Source organism: Ochotona curzoniae, unplaced genomic scaffold, assembly GCF_017591425.1.
Source record: "Ochotona curzoniae isolate NIBS_2020 unplaced genomic scaffold, NIBS_Ocur_1.0 scaffold_4701, whole genome shotgun sequence".
Taxonomy (NCBI): domain Eukaryota; kingdom Metazoa; phylum Chordata; class Mammalia; order Lagomorpha; family Ochotonidae; genus Ochotona; species Ochotona curzoniae.
Window position 1 is genome coordinate 32374800 of NW_024467122.1, and position 19456 is coordinate 32394255.

Here is a 19456-nt window from a genome sequence, read left to right on the forward strand (position 1 = left end):
AGGAATTCAAGTTAATTCTGGCAATGGGCCTTAACCTAGCAAATAGGCTGCTAATTAATTATGTTCCACTGTGACCTATTGTTTGGGAAAGGTTTTGACACGTTTCATATCGGAATGCTTGGGTTTAGGTACCAAATTTCACTCCCAATTCCTGCTTCCTGCTTCTCAGAGCCAAGGAGGATGGGGGAAACAGCAGGTGAGGGCTCAGTTTGTGGTGTCACCATCACTCATTTGGAATATTTGCATTGTACTCTGAGCTGCTGGCTTCAGCTGGCCCAATCCCAGTGAACTCCCGGGGAGTGAGTCAGAAAATAACAAAAAGACCCCCAAACCAAAAAAAAAAGTCCACAATAAACTAAAAGTCTTAAATTTTTAAAATACAAACACATTTCTCAAAACTTCAATTCAGGGGCCAGGCACAATGGCTCAATTGGCTAATGCTCTCCTTGGAAGCACTAGGATCCCACATGGGCATCACTCCATGTTCCAGCTGTTCCACTTCCCATCCAGCTCCCTGTTTGCAGCCTGGGAATGCAGCAGAAAATTCCCAAAGCTTTGGGATCCTGTATCCATAATGGAGACCCAGAAGAAACTCCTGGCTTTGGATCAGCTAAGCTCCAGCTAATCCAGCCATTACAGCCAATTGGGGAGTGAACCAGCAGATGCAAGAGCTTTCTCTCTTTTCCTTCTCTCTGCAAATCTGGGTTTATAATAAAAATGAATCTGTAACAAACAACTTCATTTTGGTACCAAAAATGCTGAAAATCATTCATTCGTGCTTTCTTTGAAAGATTACAAAAGAACTGCATATCATGGAAAAATTATGCATGGATTTCAATTCTGTGCACAAAAGTAGAATTATATCTAATTGCATTTATCCACAAACTTTAAAGTACCTTCATGTACTTCATGTAAGGACTACAACTTACTAGAAATAATTGCCCAATATGGCAGCTAGAGCATGATGAGAACCAAAATCCAACACTTCTTTAAGTAATCATCTTACAAAATACAGATTAAAAACTAATGGCTTTTGAACTGAGCAATAATTAGAAATATCACTGATTCCCATGGCAATGCCTCACGCCTTGATAATGCTAGCCTTCTGTTAGTCATTCAAATTTGACTTGCAAGATCTATCTGACGTTTTGTTCTTCTAGGGAAAACTGATAGTCAAGAAGTTCAGCTTTTCCATTATTACCGAAGAAATACTAAAACTTTTCATTTAAAATTTTTACACTGCAACTTAGAAAAAGCACCAAAAATTCAAATTGTAGCATTGACCTTAAGCCAAATTAAGTGAAAACAGTATCAGCAATCCTGATCCACAACCATAAAGGCATTCCTCTCTGGAAATGTACGCAGTAATCACGGATCAGCACAGTATTATCATTTGTAGGTGATGAAATATCCTGCATTCTCTATGAACTATGAAAAGCTTAACTCAAATATGCATCAAGAAAAAGCCACATATACATTTCAAAACTTTAGCACCAAAATTTATCTTTTGATACATTTCCACAATTAAAGTGCTCTAATACCAATACACTACCATTACAATTTCATTTGTGCCGAATTAAATCTTGGCTTTCCAAAACGGAACAAAGTTTTAAAATGTGCATGGAAAACTATGTGTTGAAGCGAAACTTCTCACCTTTAACTGAACACGGATGTGATGATACTAACGAGAGCTAGACAATTTCCCCATAAAGTATAATCAAACCCTTGAAACCCACTTCTATTCCAGTCTCTGTCTTGTAAGGAGTATGAGCTTCTCTCCAATTGAGCTTTCAGGCATCAGCAATTTCTCAGTTCAGGCACTTTTCTTTTTCATGTCCTACTTTTTTATGAGGTCTCCCATTATACTTCCTATTTCCAGAATATCTGACATGATTCTCTCAGAACAAGAAGATATTGGCCTTTATAAAACATTACAACAGAGAGAAAGTGGACTGATTTACCCAGGTACCTCAGTTTATTAGCAGTTATGACTGCTAAATGGTGTCCTACCAGCACTTACCAAGCACCTGCTAAGGGCTGCATACTCTCCTAGGTGCAGGATGGAAGGAAGTAAGAGTCTTACCTTCAGGGCAAATTATTTTACTGATGGCACATTTCATTCCTTTGTTTACAAATCAGACTCAGTCTGCGCACATGCTATAGACACTCAGTCGAGAACACAGCTAACCTAGTGAGTGACTAGTGGATTCTTCGTCTATCAGACACAGAAACCTGGACCTTCAAGTATCAACACAAGTTCATTAGGGCAATGAAAGTTATTTCTAGAGAGGAAAGAGCAAATTCACAGGCACCAAGCTGTACTGCAAATGGGATACTTAGGGTGTAGAAAGTCATTCTGTGCAATTTGGGGTCAGGATACTTAGGCCAGCAGTTAAGGGCTGAGGAAAAGACAGAATGAGTCGATAGACAAAGGGAAAGTGGTTGAAGCACTGGAAGCATGAAGCTGCCTAGTCACTCCAGTTCGGAAAGATGCTTCTGACAGCAGTTAGCATTCAGGCAGAGCCTAAGAAATGAAGCCAGGGATACGCAGTCAGAGCTGGAGTCTGTAGGTGTAAGAATACAGAGGACAGCCAAATGAAAACAGGGCTAAGATGTTCTACTATCACCAACCCGAAAATAACCAATAAAGACATTCAGTCTCTCCCACTATCATCTTTACTATAGCTTTGTTTCTACTTTTAAGACTTACAGAGCAATGTTTCTCAAACTTAAGAGCACAGTGGGATCACCTGTATATCTTCAAAACACAAATTCCTGCTCCACGTCTCTTGAGAAGGAGAGAAGTGTTGAAATTGTACATTTCTAACAACTACCAGGTAAATTCAGTACTAGTGGCCCATGGACCAGTTTGATTAGGAATGTCACAGCCAGTGTGTCAATGACTTCTTTCAAGAAGTGAATTCACATTGGAAAAAAATTGAATACTTAAATGTCACTGTTAGTCAAGTGAGCAAAAGGAAGCAGGTATTTTTCTCTTCCACTACTCCTTAATTAGTAAGTTGAATTGGGCCCAGTGCAGTGGCCTAGTGGCTAGAGTCCTCGCCTTGAATGTTGCAGGTTCCCATATGGGTGTTGGTTCTAATCCCAGCAGCCCCACTTCCCATCCAGCTCCCTGCTTGTGGTCTGGGAAAGCAGTTGAGGATGGCCCAAAGCTTTGGGACCCTGCACCCACATGGGAGACCCAGAAGAGGTTTCGGGTTCCTGGCTTCGGATCGGCGCAGCACCAGCCATTGCAGTCGCTTGGGGAGTGAACCATAGGATGGAAGATCTTCCTCTCTGTCTCTCCTCCTCTCTGTATATCTGACTTTGTAATAAAAATAAATAAATCCTTAATAAAAAAGAAGTAAGTTGAATCACTTCTTGGTCTTTTGGCTAAAATAAAGCATTGGCATTTTGTTAAGTCCTGACACGGATTAAGCCAGATCAATCACAATGATGACTGAATAGAAGACATTCGAGTGGGGAGGTATAGTGTCCCGAATGCCCACGTACCCACTTTGTAGACCAAACTTCCTAACAGTTGCCACTTAAAAAATCTATTAGTCATGTCAAATTTCATTTTCAGATTATGTGGCCATTTGTGGTAGAAATAAGACGTGTCTGAAAGGCGTGCGTCCCTGGCACAGACTATCTAATGACTGCTAATGCAGCAGTGCAGGTTTAATGTCAAACGGCGTGATTGCCTCAGAAAATATATGGCATTCAACAGAAGGCCTTCATTTACTTTATCGTTTCAAATTTGACACGTTGACCCTTCAGCTGGAGCGGAAGCATCGGTAAGGATGATGTCCCGATAGTTGTCGGAAGCAGACAACATCACACACAAGAAGCGCGAGGCAGGAAGCGGATGTGAACAATGTATCTTGATTCGGAATGCTTTACTCTCCTTCTCAGTGAACAACTTCACCTGGATTTCAAGTTTTCCTTCCATCATTTTCTGGTGCACTGTGACACAGATGGTGGGAGGTAATTGTATGCACTCCATCTAAAAGCATCAGTTCCCCTTCTCATTGACCAATCCAGGCTGCTTCACACAAAGGAGACATATTGGTGATTTATCTGGTGTAGTACAAATCAAGACTAAACAAAAGCAATTCATTCCAAATCAGGACCTAGCCCTGAGCTGGAGAAACTCAGAAGTCCCTTGATTGTTGCGAAAGCAATCAGCATTTTTCTTTCTTGTTTTCCTCCCTCCTCCACTAAAAATAGTGGTGGTGGCGGGGATGGGGGTGGCTGATATTAAAAGAGTCATGGAAGCAAGTTGCACAGTAGCAAGTATTTCTGGTATATTTATCTATACTCCTTTCAGAAGTAACAGCAGCAGGGGGAAAAAAATCAAGTTTCTCTTAAAAAAAAAAGTGATAATAAGCTATTCATTTAAACTTGCAAATCTGTGACCTAATTTAAAATATATTTGACACATTTTATTTCCAATTGAACAATTTAAGTAACACTAAATGATACCAACTGCTTGCCTGGAACTTGTGAAGTTTTCTTGGTATATAGTAATACTTAAGATGTTTCAGAACATAAAAAGCAAAATCAATGTGGGGAAAAAAATGTTCTTTTTGTTCTAGGGTCTGTGTTTGGAAAATATTGCCATGTAGCATTTATGGTAACAGCTGTACGGTTAAACTTTAGGCACAAACTGAACTGCCGAGGATCTGCTGCATAAATAAAATCCCCATGGCAACTAAATGTGCTACTAGATAACAGAGAAAAAAGGATTTATGTGTTTGCTGAGCTGTCTTGCCCTAAAGGAATTCTCCAGGCAAACGCAGGCCACCTGCCACATGTTATATTAAGCTCAGCCTTCTGGACTTACTTTCAAATCCACAGCAAAAAGGTCCAACTACTTTTATTAGGAAGTTTCATTGTTCTTTATTCCCAGCCCCTCCAAAAAATAAACAATTCATTCTTCAACTTGCCTGCTATATTTTGCCCTGGATACAAAAGATAATTAATGAATTTGTTTGTGCTCCTAAGCATTTTGTTGATCTTACTGAAATAACAAGCATATGTATAATGAGGATTTTTTTTTTTTAATTTGCAGATATCATTTGCATCCCCAAATGAGGTGGACTACATGAAACAGGCACTGTGGCTAGGTAGGCTAGCTCACAGGGGATGGAATAAGAATGCAGCAACGATTAACAACTGCAAATGAAACAAGTGAAGAGAAAGGGGGTTACACACATTCTAGGACTTTATCATGTTGTATTACACCCACTAACGTAAAATGTTTACAATACGTCAGATGTTCCTTTTTTATTTTAAATATACTTCACACCTCCAATGCCCCATCTAAAGATACTTGTTCATAATATACATGTATATGTTGATAGTACTGCAATGCTTTGCAATAACATTAAAGTTCTTTTGAACTATGTAGAAAAAAGTGATACATACCATTTGAAAGGAAAGAGGGAAGATTTAAAAACCTAATTTTTTAGGAGTCCTTCATCACAATACCCCAAAGGAAAATGTAAAATTGACCCGCAAATGCCTCACTCCAATCCTGAGGTCTACTGCAACTCCAATGCCAACAGTACCGTGATGAAATAAAAGCAGAGATCTTCCAAAAAGTGAAGGCTGTTTCTGCATTGTTTGATAAGGAAGGAAAAAGGAAAACGGATTGAAAAAAATGTCAAGAAAGGCTTTACCATATTTGTACTGCTTTCATTTACTTATGGTAACTTGCATTGATTATGACAAATTGTTTTCAGGTATTCAACAACAGCAATGGGCATTTTAGCTAAAATTTCTACTCAAGTTGTAATTTCAATTGGATTTTATCTTTCCACTAAGACACGTACAGTCTTATATTTGTAAATCTCAACATTAATATTTAAGGACTGAACATGTCTTGAGTTTTCCAAAACTTGAATTGGCTCTTCTATTTTACATAAGCCTAAATTAGCATAGTTCAGCAACTAAATGGACACCTACCAACAATGGACTCTTACTTCCACAACTCCCCCTTCCAACTAACAAGCTTTTCAACAACATTGTTTACAAGGTTGTTTCTGGTGAGAGTAGACACTTGCTAGAAATAAAAAGAACTTCTTCAAAAGAAGTCAATTACCCGGGTGTGTCTCCTAGTATCTCAGTTTCGGGGAGGTCTAGGCCCACAGCACAACTCTGAAATGTAATTTGACTGTGATCCTTCTATTCCAGTCAGCTGGTCCACTGTGACAATGCAAGAAATGTTTGAAAAGCTCATAAAATGCCGTATTACCAAAAAAAAAATTAGATTTCAAAAAATTTGCATCAACATAAATGTATCTTAATTTTACTTCCTAAAAAGTATCTGCCTAAAAATTATTCTAACAGATTAGAGAGGAATAATAAAGAACATACTTTGATATGTAACTTACCATTACAACAAAACGACATATTAAGGTGTCTAAACACTCTAAACATCAGTGTTCATTAATATGATGGCCTAATACTTATTCTTATGCTAAATGCCACTTGCTTTTTTTCCCTGAGTATTTAGACATACTAAGTACTCCAGCTTTCCCGGCAACTGAGAGTGGCCCATGACTAAGATTCAGTCCACAGGAACATGAGCAGAAACCACACGACCTATTGAACGCTCCGCCAAGTGATGCTACTTGCCTTCATCCTGAACAGCTGCCTGGGAGGAAAACAATGCTGACAGTGACTTGAGGAGCCTGGCACAGCTTCTGTCAGTTGGATCTGTGAATGGCAGAAGCAGTAACTTCCTGGCCACCATCACATCCATATGGAACATATTCAAAATAAGAAACTATTGCATCCAGCCATTGAACTTTCTAGGAGTTGTCACAGCAGCAATTGCTATACTATTGAATACAGCATTTATCTTGGTAATATACATTATTTAAAGAGAAGAAATTCATAAGCAGCCTGCAGAGACAGACTTTATACGAATATCTGAAATAACAAATTTTATCTTAATCTGAACCACAACACAGGTCCATCCTATAGTAAATGGGAAAACCTAGCAAGTGCTATACACATGATTTCTAACAAGAATTAGCTTTAGTTAAAATAGAAATCCAAGTTAGGTGTATAAAGACAAAGAGCAGTGTGTATACTGTTTAAGTGATTCACTAAGTGTGGAGAGAGCCAGTTCAATGAAACACTGAGATCCAATACCTTTATCATTCAACTAGGAGACTCACTCACTTAGCACAGTGGCCTTTTGAGAAATTTCCTCCAAAAATCTTCTGAAAGGCTTTTAAGTATTTTAACAATAAATTTTAATGCTCATCTTTTTCTAGAGGAAAATTACAACTTAAATGAAGTTCCTACTTGTGTATTGTGAATAACAGAGACAGAACCGTGGCAATCAAGGCTTGAGAAAAGCCAGGCTCCTAATGCAGAGATCCATACTCCAGGAAAGACCTTTATGAGTTTATGAAATAAATTTACCTAATAGCAAGATTTGTCTGTAACTATTTAGGACAAACTGTCAAATAGATGCAGGTGAACTTTGTAACATCATCCATATACTTATATTTCTGAAGCATATGCCACTATACATAGAAGCCAGTTCCCATCTTAACAAATCCCTAATAGACTGCATATAATATAACCAAAACAGAATAACAAACTTATGGAAAACAACAAAAAACTTTTCAGTGTTTTTTTCTCTTTACATTCAGGTAAATCATGATTTCTAAAAAGCATTTATTTCTTAGGTATTTTGTTGGCCAGTGTCTCCAACTAACATCTAACACCTTACACAATAATCACAATCTTTTCATAAATCAACATTGTTATTCTACCAAAAAAGCTCATAGCCCATCATAAACATCACTTGCAGAAGAATTTGTCTTACAATATTTACATTATCCATTCACCTTCCAACTTCCTCAACACACCTACAGTCACATCCATTGAGCAATAGCAGACATCATGGCATATATCCTTCTCCACTGAGCAAGTATGAGTAGCTATTTCCAGGTAAGTACCTATTTTCTTGCTAATCCCTTCCTGTGTTAAAATGTTTCCCTGAACAGTCTAAATTGTCCTCCAACTGCCAAAACCCACCACCTTTCCTTAGTGAATAATCTACAGGACATCTACAACTCCTTTCCAGATCAAAGCAAGAGCTAGCTCATGGCAACTGCTCAGCCGTATGGTGAGTCCATTTGGTTGTTGAAGTCCTATCTGCCATGTGTTCCCCAGAAGAGCAGTCTGCGTGCTTTTCCACCCCTGCTTAGTTGGCTCTGGTCATCAGTTCTCGCTCCTCCCATCCTTCTAAGTTCAGTTCTGCCAAACCTGTTCTCTCAGACTTCCTTTTATCATATGTTTCACATCTTTTAATTATAGTCCTGAAATACACACAACACACACAAGCTCTCCAAATGATGCACGTTCTATTGATGAAACATCTTTTACAAGAGAAACTGCTTCGTTAATTTCTTGCAATCCTGATTAGCTTTCTCCTGGGCTAATAGTACATGTCAAGCTGGATACTGTAATTAATATTTTACATATACCACACAAGATAAACTCAAACTATAGCTATTCAAAATTCTTATTCTTGTGGTTTTGAATAAATGTGATGCCCAATGGTGGAGTTTCTTATCTACATATATAAAATTTCATTTTTTTAGTCATTACTCTCGTAACAAGAAACTTTTCAATAGTCAATACAGTTTGTCAGATCCCCTAGCCATCCAAAAGGCAGTTGCCCTAACACGTCTTAGTCTCTGCCACAGACTGTGGGCAGCATAACACCATTCTGCTAGGATCCACGGACATTGGGCACCAAATGCCTTTGAAAAGAATTCCAGAAGCAGGAAAGGTAATGTGCTGAATAGAATTAAAAGATTAGAAGCTACAACAAAGCATTTTTTAAGGACGGAGAACAAACTGAACCTAACTCTTCTTTCTTGTTTTGGGAAATCTGTACATTACCAGTGAAATACTAATGTAATAATGGAACATAGTCCTTGGGGATACAAATGATAAACTAAGTTAGCTTGTTTTGTGAATTACCCTGGCAAATTCAATCTGAGATGATCACAGAGCCAGTTTAGAAATATTCTGATAAATTTCTAAGAGCATGGATTCTAACAAAGCAACGGCGCCAGTTATTAAGTTACTGTTAACCAACTCGAAATCTGCACCCATTCTTTCTTCAGTGTTCTTTCTTGGATCTGAGACATGCTGTTGCCTGGCCAGCTGATGTCTCTTGGGTTCTGAAAAGCGAGGCATTAAACACAGCTTGTAAAGCTAACATGGGAAGGCCTTCCTGCCTGCTCTCTTAGCCTCACCTCAGAGGTGCTTCTCCCCAATGGTGACGGTTCCTTCCAATGAAAACAAGTTGAGTCAACTGCTTACCTCCCTACACTTGCAGAACCAGCCCCATCACCAGCTTTTCAGAGAACAGCAGGCCAGTACTTAGAGGAGAGACCCCTCCACGAAACTTAATTATGAAGCTTTGAATGAAAACGTAGGGCAAACATTAAAAATCTTAACAATTTTCAAGTATTCTAAAGATATAATAACTGACTCCAAATACATTTAAGATTATACAACAGGATATTTGTTAAAATTGGATATTAAATACTTACACATGAAAAACCACTTCAGTGTAACATTATTCCTTATTCAATGTAATATATTATAACTCAGTCATCAAAATACTATTACTGTGTATTCCTGGCCAGGATATAAAAAAGGTCTTCAGAAGAAATGGTTTGGGAGTTGTATTTAAAAGTTTATCTACTTGTCTTAATAACTATTATAATCAGTATCCAGAGCACAGATAGCTGCAAAGTGAAAAAAAGTCTGTTTTCTGATGAACATCATCGGTCACAATAATGCCCATCAATTCCAGTTCAATCTGTGCTCAACATCTGAGACAAATGATTCTTGCCACTATACTCTCACCACAGCAAGCCTCCAATTGTCTGAACACATATGCATGTAAATTGGACAGACATTAGGAGAATGACAGGACTTTGACAGTATCAAACGCAACATTTGACCCCCCAAGAAACTATCCTGGAGTCTCCTTTCAGAACTTCCCAATTTGCTAAGACCTAGATATCCCACAGATTTCAGTCTACGAAGTTCTGCCTAGCCCCAAGAAGGTGCTAAAGGTCATTAGAGAATATTTGCTAGGTGGTAGACACTCAACCATTGCTTCTTGATATAACAAATATCTGTCAGATCCAAAACTTAAAACTACTAGCTTGAGGCATTATCCCCACTGCACAGATGAGAAACATCAGCTTCAAAGGTTCAGAGATTTTCTCAAATTACATCTTTTCTATTTGCTGGAGTCTGAATCAGAAACTACATCCGAACCACATGCTCAATTTACATAGTACCCCTTTTCTGACACAATGCTGAATCCCTGTGGATCTTCCAAATGCCAAATGATTGTGGTACTACAGAGACGTTCCACTGCATTGCAAAATTGGTTCAGGCAATGTGTTTCTTTATTATTACCAGGAATAGTTTATTGGACTTTGCAATAAATCAAATCAGGACTGTAAAGTAAACAAGATAAAACAAAATCTTCTTCATATACACATAAAAAAAAACAGTATAAGTTTTACTCTAACTTGATCTTTGTTAGATGCGATCACATAAAATACTCCACCAATAGATATGACAAATGCACTTTATATTTCAATGTGTCAAACCATTTCAATGCTCTCAAACTATGTTGAAGCTGGCAGGCAAGCAGACTATATTAAATTTTTCTCTGGAATCGACTTCAATTCTAGACTGAATTATTGGAATTTTAGTGACCCTAAAAAAGGCTGTCAGAAATGATATTCAACACAGAGTTTTCAAATCTAATGCTCTATTACACCTACTTCACATAAAATAATATAGTTTCAATATAAACAAACCAGTCAAAAACAACATTCTATTTGTTCTTGTAATTTTGTTCATATTTTGATATTGATTTGTCACAGCAGATTCTTACGAGCATTTGCTTCTTAAGAGAAACTCCCAGGCTGTATTGTTTAATTCAATAGCTTCTGTCAATATGATACAGATATCATGTCTGCCCAAAATGGTTTGGTTTTGTTTTTAAAACACATCAGTACAATTAATGTTAAGATAATAGCTATGAGCGGGCTGAAATAACTTGTGTTCTTTTTTTGCACACAGAAAAATGATCTTGAGTCATTTCCAGCAACAAAAACCAATTGTCCTTGGAGTCCAGTCACTAGAAGGGGTGGTGGCTGTTTCACTCCAGCTCTGGAAGAACACCATCCCTCACGGCACGTAAATACTGACAAAAGAATTGAAAAAGCAGTTCAACCTCAATTTGCTCTTTTTCCTCATAAAGTCAAAAGCACCTGTGGGTGTAACCTGTGTTACTATCATTGCTTCTGCTGCTTGGTAATTAACACCAAACCATGTCCCAGGAAAGGAATACTCAATCTCAACAAATGTTGCCAAGCCAAAATTGGGGGTGGGGGTAGGATCAGGAAGTCAATTTTCGGACCTCTCAACCATTCTGTTAACCTGTGCACTATTTTGTAGAAAACATATTTTCCTCAGTGCCTGAAGTCATGAAGGTTACACTTGATCTTGGCATTGCCCAGACTTGTGAACCAAGGGGGATTATTCAGAAGGAAATCATGGGTAAGAGTTCAACTCAAGACAAAATCTGGCTTAAGTCATAGTCATATTCTCGTCAACATGGACCCAGTCAGCACCCTTTATGTTGCCTAGAAGCCAGAAGAAAAGTGATGGGCAGGGAAACTCAGGGAGGCATTTTGACACACAGCATTGAGCTGCTGTTGGCAGCATCTGAATCACCTATCAGAGGACCAAAGGGAGTCTCAGTAACTCAACTTCAGAACTGACTCCCTGCTAACATGCCTGGGAATCAGCAGAAGACAGTTCAAGTAGTTGGCCTCCGGTGACCCTCATGGAAGACACAGATGGAGTTCCTGACTTCTGGCTTCAGCTTGGCTCAATCCAGGTTGCTGAAGCCATCTGGGGGTGTGAACCACTACATGGAAGTTCTACTGCACTTCTTTTCTCTTGCTCTCTGCCTTTTAAATACATAACTCTGTAAAGGAAAGTGACACCAAATGGTCCCCACTTACTCCAAGTTTGCATGTTGAAGTTATAGACACAGCAATTTCTCTCTCTCTGTCACACACACACACACACACACACACACACACACACTTATTTTCAGATTCTTTCAAGATATTCATCATATTCGGTGTAATAGAGGAGGGTTTCATCGAGACTAACAACTCTCAGAAATGAAATACTACAAAATTTGGTCTTCTAGATTTTTTAATAATTTATAGTCGGAATCAAGGGAAGTTGCTGTGGCTTCGTGTATCATTTTTTGAAATAAACAGAGCATTTTCAGCAAATGAAATATCTAAAATTTATACCTTATTCTTATCATTGTTACTTGTGCTTAAAGATGACTTTTTAACTCATTCATGCTCAGGCCACCAGTGATATCTCAAGGCATAAACTTATTCACAAGTTTCCAACAGGTTCAACCACTACAGTAGTCTGATCATTTGCTTTGCCTACTATTTCTCTCTGTAAGAGGAAATCTTAAAATGGTGATGGAAAACTGAACTAGAAAGGTATGTCATTTTAGTTCCTCCAAACTGAAATTCATGTATAATTTTACAACCATTTTTTTCACCAACCTGCCATCTGTCGATGGGTGTAGTGGAAATAGACTTCTTTGTTTTTGCAATTGCTGACATCATCCATAGGACAATCTTGGTGGCTTTCCAACAATGTTTGTTAACTTCAAAAATTAAGTTTAATTTATCTTATTATGTAATTTCAAAAAATTTGTGAAGAGAAAGAAGAAGTTGTGCTTGACTTAGTCTTTTGTGCATCCAAAAATGTAGGAGAGACATCTCTGGCAAAAACTTTTGATTTTGATCCTAGTAAGGCCATTCAGTCTTAGCCTTCCTACCTCCACGAAATACTATAATTACACAGTCATTCAGACAGTTGGTTGAGAAATGCAATTAAAAGCTAATTCTTGGGCCCAGCACAGTGGCCTAAGAGCTGAAGTCCTCGTCTTGAACGTGTTGGGATCCCATATGGACGCCAGTTCTAATCCTGGCAGCCCTCCTTCCCATCCAGCTCCCTGCTAGTGGCCTGGAAAGGCAGCTGAGGACAATCCGAGGCTTGGGACCCAGTAAAAGATAAAAAGCTCCTGGCTTCTGATCAGTTCAGCTCTGGCCATTGTGGTCACTTGGGAAGTGAATCATCGGACAGAATATCTTCCTCTGTCTCTCTTCCTCCTCTCTGCATATCTGACTTTACAATAAAAATAAGTAAATCTTTTTTTTAAAAAAAGAGCTAGGTTCTTGTTGGGTCAAAAAAACTAAATTCATACAGTTTTTGTAACATATGTTGTCTATGAATTTCCTCAAGTAACCTGGAACAAGGGCAGTACATACTTTCCATTGACTTTGTCTCACATAATTATTCCAAAGTCACAAAGGATCAATATATCTGTGATATCCAGACTCCAAGGAAGCAGTGTCAGGCACCTCTCCCCATTCTAGGCCTGAGTCTCTAAATAATGCCTGTCGGAATCACCTGGAAAGACATTAGTTATGTAAACCATCACCACAATCCATGTCATTACTAATAATTTTTAACTAAGATTATGCTTTTGTTCTATCAGGTCAGTTTTGATTATTTTTCCACAGTAATAGATTATGTTCAATATGTGTGAGTGTATTTTTAACACTGCACCCACAGTGACATGTAGAAGCAACTCAAGCAAGTGATCATTAGCTATTTTCTGGTCCTATGATGTGTTTGCATATTTTTCTAACATTCAATTCCCTATTTTTAGGAGTAATGTTGCTGTGCCTTAGCAAACCATGGAATCTAGCTTAATATATTAATTACAGTCACATACAAGCACCAAGTACTGGGTAACTGCTCGACAGCTCTGAGTAACAGAAGCAAATTCAAAATGAACACGCAATGGTTTGAAGTCATGAATGTAAAAAGCAGGAAAGCCAGACTGGATGACAGGCACCAGCAGGGAAGCTCCTTGCTCAGTGTTTTAATGTATTTTCCTAGTTTCCTCATCTTTAAAATGGAATCCTAGGGTCATACCTCAGGCTTGTTTTGATGAAATGTAATGCTCCTTGGAAGAAATAGATTAAGTGATGGACTGACATGTCACTTGGTGGTAAGTTTAATGTGATTGTTTGCATAGATAAATAACCACAGCTTCAGATCTCTGTCTCATCTTTTAGCTAAGATGATGTCATCCAATGGGCTATGTTACAATGGGCGATTTCAACCTTTATATCTCCAACACAAACATGCAGATCGCTCAAAATATACATGTTTCTTCTGACACATATTATACGCCTGTTTCGACAGCAAGCCCTTGTCCAGACACACTCATACATTTCTACGCTGGCTGTTGAATCCTTCTCTGAGTTTCAATCACAGGTCCAACCCCACTGTCACTGCTGGCATGTTTGCTGAACAGCTAGCTGCTTCTTCATAAACTGAACTATGTCTGGGGAATCAAAAAGCCAAACATGAAAATGGGTACTGTGGTGTTTTATTTGTTTTAATCCGTCTCGAGTGTTGAACAGACTCAACTGTCTGATACATTGGTTAGAAGTGATGCCACTAGAATGGAGTCACTAAAGAGTATTTCTGACACCATATTAAGTGTGGCATGCAGCAGTTGCACCTAATGAACTTAATAACTTCATATGGCTTATGGCCATCCACTGCTTCCTATCAGAGGCAAAGTCTCAATGCCCCTATGCTCAGCCAAATGACATCCAACCCTGTGGAGGCACAGGGGCCACCCATGTTCCATCTTTGCCTCTGACTGATAAAGCTTCATTCACACATTCTCTAAATGGAAGATGCTTGTGCTACAATGCTCGGTAGCTTCTGAAAATAAAGAGCCACAGAAGACCTCTGTGGGTTCTTTCAGACAAGTTGAGTTGCACACAAAATCTCTACAGCTCGCTACAGTCTGAAGGGCACCCTCAAAAAAGACTGATCATACATGCAGTAACTTCTAGACTTTCATCCACAGGTGCTAGGAAGGACCCATCCTTTGAAGTAGAATAAGTGTGCAAAGCAAACAGAAATGGGACTTTGAAAACTCACAACAGCACCACAATAAACTTGGAACGAAACTGAAGCCATACTGTAAGGCTCAACACTGCTTGAGGCTCAAGAACCTTCTTCTATGCAAAAGCGTTAGAACAAGGTCCTTCTGTGATTTACAGAAATGAAGTCACCGCACACATAGATAGCAGGGTCTACAGCACAGCAACACTACCACAAAGCTGAAAGCTTCCTGCATACTTCTGTAGCACCAACTCTGTGTTTGTCCTCCCAACTTAAGGCAGATGTCCTACGGCTTTCGTGGTAAACGCCTCTTCCCATCGCAGCATGTTTCAATTTGGAAGAGCTTATTCCTTCCTTTCCTTTCCTGCCACACTGGACTTCTTTCCTGCCACCCGGGAGCTTGCTGTCTAGTACTAGCATTAGGTCTGCCCTCACTGACCTCAAAAAGCACAGCCTCTAAAAGCTATTTAGATTTGGCAAAATCTAAATATCACTTTTATTCGCCTCTTCCTTACAAGAAAAAACACAAAAGATTCTCTGGACAAAACCATCCTCCATATCAGCCCATATGTGCTGCGGCTGACATCTAGGCAATTCGACTTAAGCCCCTTGTCTTCTGCCCAGTTGCTCTCACAGCCAAAGGGGCTCTATTCTGTGACTGAGCAGCTCCAACCTCAACATGAAAGCAGTGAAGTTAAAGCAGAGGCAATTAAATTCTCACAGCACAAATAAATCTAGCCAATTGCTCTTTGGCCATTTCTTTGAGGATGCTATTTCTCTACAACTTATCCTTTCTGTAAATGGATTTAGTACCTTTTAACCGCAAAAATACCAAAGCTTGGGAAAGCCTGAACATGTAGAATACATTCAATTCAGCAGTAACACCAGTTAATGTAAAGCAGAAATGAAGCACAGAACAATACAGGGATAAAGGCTGCTACTGGGTTGGTCAGGTGCAATGGCACAGTTGTCATGTCCACTGGATTTCAGGTAGGAACTGAACAAAGGCAAGACATGGTAAAGCACAGCAGGATATGAGACCATCAAAGCACCTGAGAGTCAGGAACTCTGCTGACCTGTGGCAGGTGTACAGAAGAGAGCACCCATCTGCCAATGATCAGGATTACTGAACCAGGCCATATAGATGTCACACAATACTCCCAGTATCTCCTCTGAGTTTTCATACATGGAGCACATTTTTTTCAGCAAATACTGGTACTTAAAGTTTTCTTCTATCTTAGATTTCTTATAAGCTTATCACTACTACCGATCTTGTTTCGAAAATAAATATGTCCAAGTAAACATCAAACTCATGCAAAATGCTCAGCTGAAAGATAATAGTTTGCCATTCAGAGAAGCTCAGGTTCACTTACATTAAGAAAAATAAAGCAGACACCAAGCAGCTAACTTAGCAGATAATATTTTTTTTTGAAGCAGAATCAAAAGTATCACTTAACTGAAATGAGTTAGTTGATTGGTTGGCTGTGTGAGTTTGATTCAAAGCCTATCACAGGAAAATCTCCACAATGCACAATGGCTTTTATCTTTACCACTTGCCCCCTCCAGTCAATGTCTTCTTTCATCACCTTTTTTCTACTTCCACCCTCTTTACTAACTGAGCCAGCAATAACAGCTGTATAATAGGTCTCTCTCCTCTTTGGCTACTCAAAGGCCTAATAGTGTTGTTCCCTATATCTTATTCTTAGATGGCACCGCAATAAAAACATTAAGAGCAGCTACCAATCAATGGGCACTTACCAGTAGCATAATTTTGGAAGTCTGTGGAAAACAGAATTTTGGCTTACTGTTCTTTGCTCATGGACAGATGCAGCCAGCAATGCAAGACTACACAAGGTGGATGAAAAGAGCTGTGGAATCAAAGAGCACTGTCTAAAGAGAAGAAGTTCAAAGATCAGGTAGCCTTCTGTCTGTGAAAAAGATCTTTGCTGGTGACCCGAAGATGACCCTGAAAAGCACCATCTCACAGATGACTTTGAACAGTTTGGGGAAATCAACATGATTGAGATCACGGCTGACTGCGGCAAGGACAAGAATAAGGGTTTTGCTTCTATGATTTTTAAAGACCATGACTCTGGAGAAGACTGTCATTCAGAAAGACCATGCTATGAACCCTCACAACCCTATCAAGACTGGAGATGTCCAGTGCATCGTCCATCCTCAGAGGTCAAAGTGCTTCCAAAAACTTGGGTGGTGGTCGTGGAGGTGGTTTGGGTAACAACAACAACTTTGGTCATGGAGGAAATTTTCATAGACATGGTGGCTTTGGTGGCAACCAAGGTGGTGGCAATGGGGATGGACAGTTACAATGGATTCAGTAACGATGAAAGCTACAATGATTTTGGCATTTACAATGAATCTTCAAATTTTAGGCATAGGAAGTGATGCAGAAGCTCTGGGCCTACAATGGCAGCCAATATTTTGCCAAAACCCAAAATTAAGGTGGCTATGGCAGTTTCAGCAGCAGCAGTAGCTATGGCAGTAACTTCCAGGAAACAAAGCTTAGCAGGAGAGCAGAGCCAGAGAAGTGACAGGGCAGCTACACTTTACAAAAGATTTGTGAACTGAGCTAAGCACAGTGCTGGTAGGGTCTGAGTGCTACAACAAAGACATGCTTTTGACAATATTCTTGTGCAGAGGCAAAGAATCTCAAGGACTATACTTGTGACTAATTGTTTAAAGGTTCATTTCTGCTCTATGGGAAATGCAAGGCATTCCAACAAAGGGTTTCAATATATTTTGGCTTTTTCTCACACCCATGCTTTGATTGCTAAATGTAAAAGTCAGATCACAATGTTAAATAGGTATCCTGTTTTAAAATGTGATGGGTTAAGTAAGTCTACTCTGATTACGTCTTTGAAAACTTCCCCAGAAGTTAAGTCAGAGTTATCAGGGTGATGCCAGGTTCCATTTAAACTTTATTTACAAATCACTTGGGAGAAGTCATTGCCCTCACATTGACTGTTGCTACTGTGCCTTCTGTAAATCACCAGTAGGAGCCACCCAGGTAAAGTCAAGGAATTATTTGGTTATAAAAGTGACTGTGGTCACATCCTTCACAAGATACCTAAATTCAATAATCAGATAAAATTACAGATGGATGTCAGGCATCATCTATTACCACATGTAACCAATAAAGGATTCAATTCTCTTGAAGAAAAGTTAATTAAGGGACAAAAACGAAAACTGAAGTTCATGTATAGGTTTTTCAAAATATGCATTTTCCATTAACTTTCTGATGTATCCTTATAGGTTGGGGTCTTTACCTGATTATTCACCGAGTCATCCAAGCTGCTCTGTCAGTTCCCATTTTTATCTGTGGTGGATGAACAGACCAACTTTGTAAAGATCACTCAAGATCTTACAGCACATAATCCGCAACACAGCACTGATCTAGACCCAGGCATGCTATGCCGTCAGAGGACCTGTCCGCAACTACACACAGCTTCAGGCAGCCAAATGGTTTTCTCTAAGTCCTTGCATCCAAACTTTTCCCTTATTCATAGATTATGACCTATGCTTACCTCATTTTACTTACTGTCACAATAGACAGTAGTATCCTATATGCAATTGGGATAAATTCTTAATGGCCAAGGTCTATTTGGAAAATGGATTAAGGCAGCAGGAGGGGAAAAGGAGAATGATGCAGATTAGAAATGATGGTAGACTAAGTTGTGTATGGCAGTTGGAATGGAGACCTATTTGTTGCCACCATGGGCAAGTGCCCAACTGAATTCAGGCCTTGGACATAAACATCAGGCAGTCAAGAATGGTGCCTCAGGAATTGGCTTGCAAACTGGGTGAGCGGTGCTGCCATATTTGGAAATACAGCGTAGGGAAGAAGAAACAGTTGTAGCTTAGAAGAGAAGGCTGTACTGGCTGCTGGATATTCACATACAAAAGAGCGCTGAATGAGCATGTCAAAGTGCAGGTAAAGAAAGTCAGGTCATGCTTAGGAAGTATTTGGCAAAATAATGCACACCACAAAAGAGAACGGTGTTGGTCCAGATCTCAGAGGAACTAATTTTGCACTCTTCCTTCATTAAGGGACAACACACTCTGCTGCTAATTTTTTTCTCAATCTGATCAATGTATCAATCACTTCCTAATGACAGAATTATTTAAGAATGCAATTCCTAGGCCTGATATAGTAGCCTAGTGGCTAAAGTCCTGCCTAAGATAAATCAGGATCCAATATAGGCACCAGTTCATGTCCTGGATGCTCTACTTCCCACCCAGTTCCCTGATGTAGCCTGGGAAAGCAGTAGAGGATGGCTCCAAGTCTTGGGACCACACAGATCCTACAGGCTGGCGTGGATGTGTGGAGAAA

General features: G+C 39.3%; 1 protein-coding gene across 6 annotated transcripts in view; it reads right to left on the reverse strand.

The window, feature by feature from the left end:
- The window catches only part of NPAS3 (neuronal PAS domain protein 3), an 827147-nt gene that overhangs the window by 660583 nt on the left and 147108 nt on the right, over positions 1 to 19456 (reverse strand). The window lies entirely within an intron of this gene.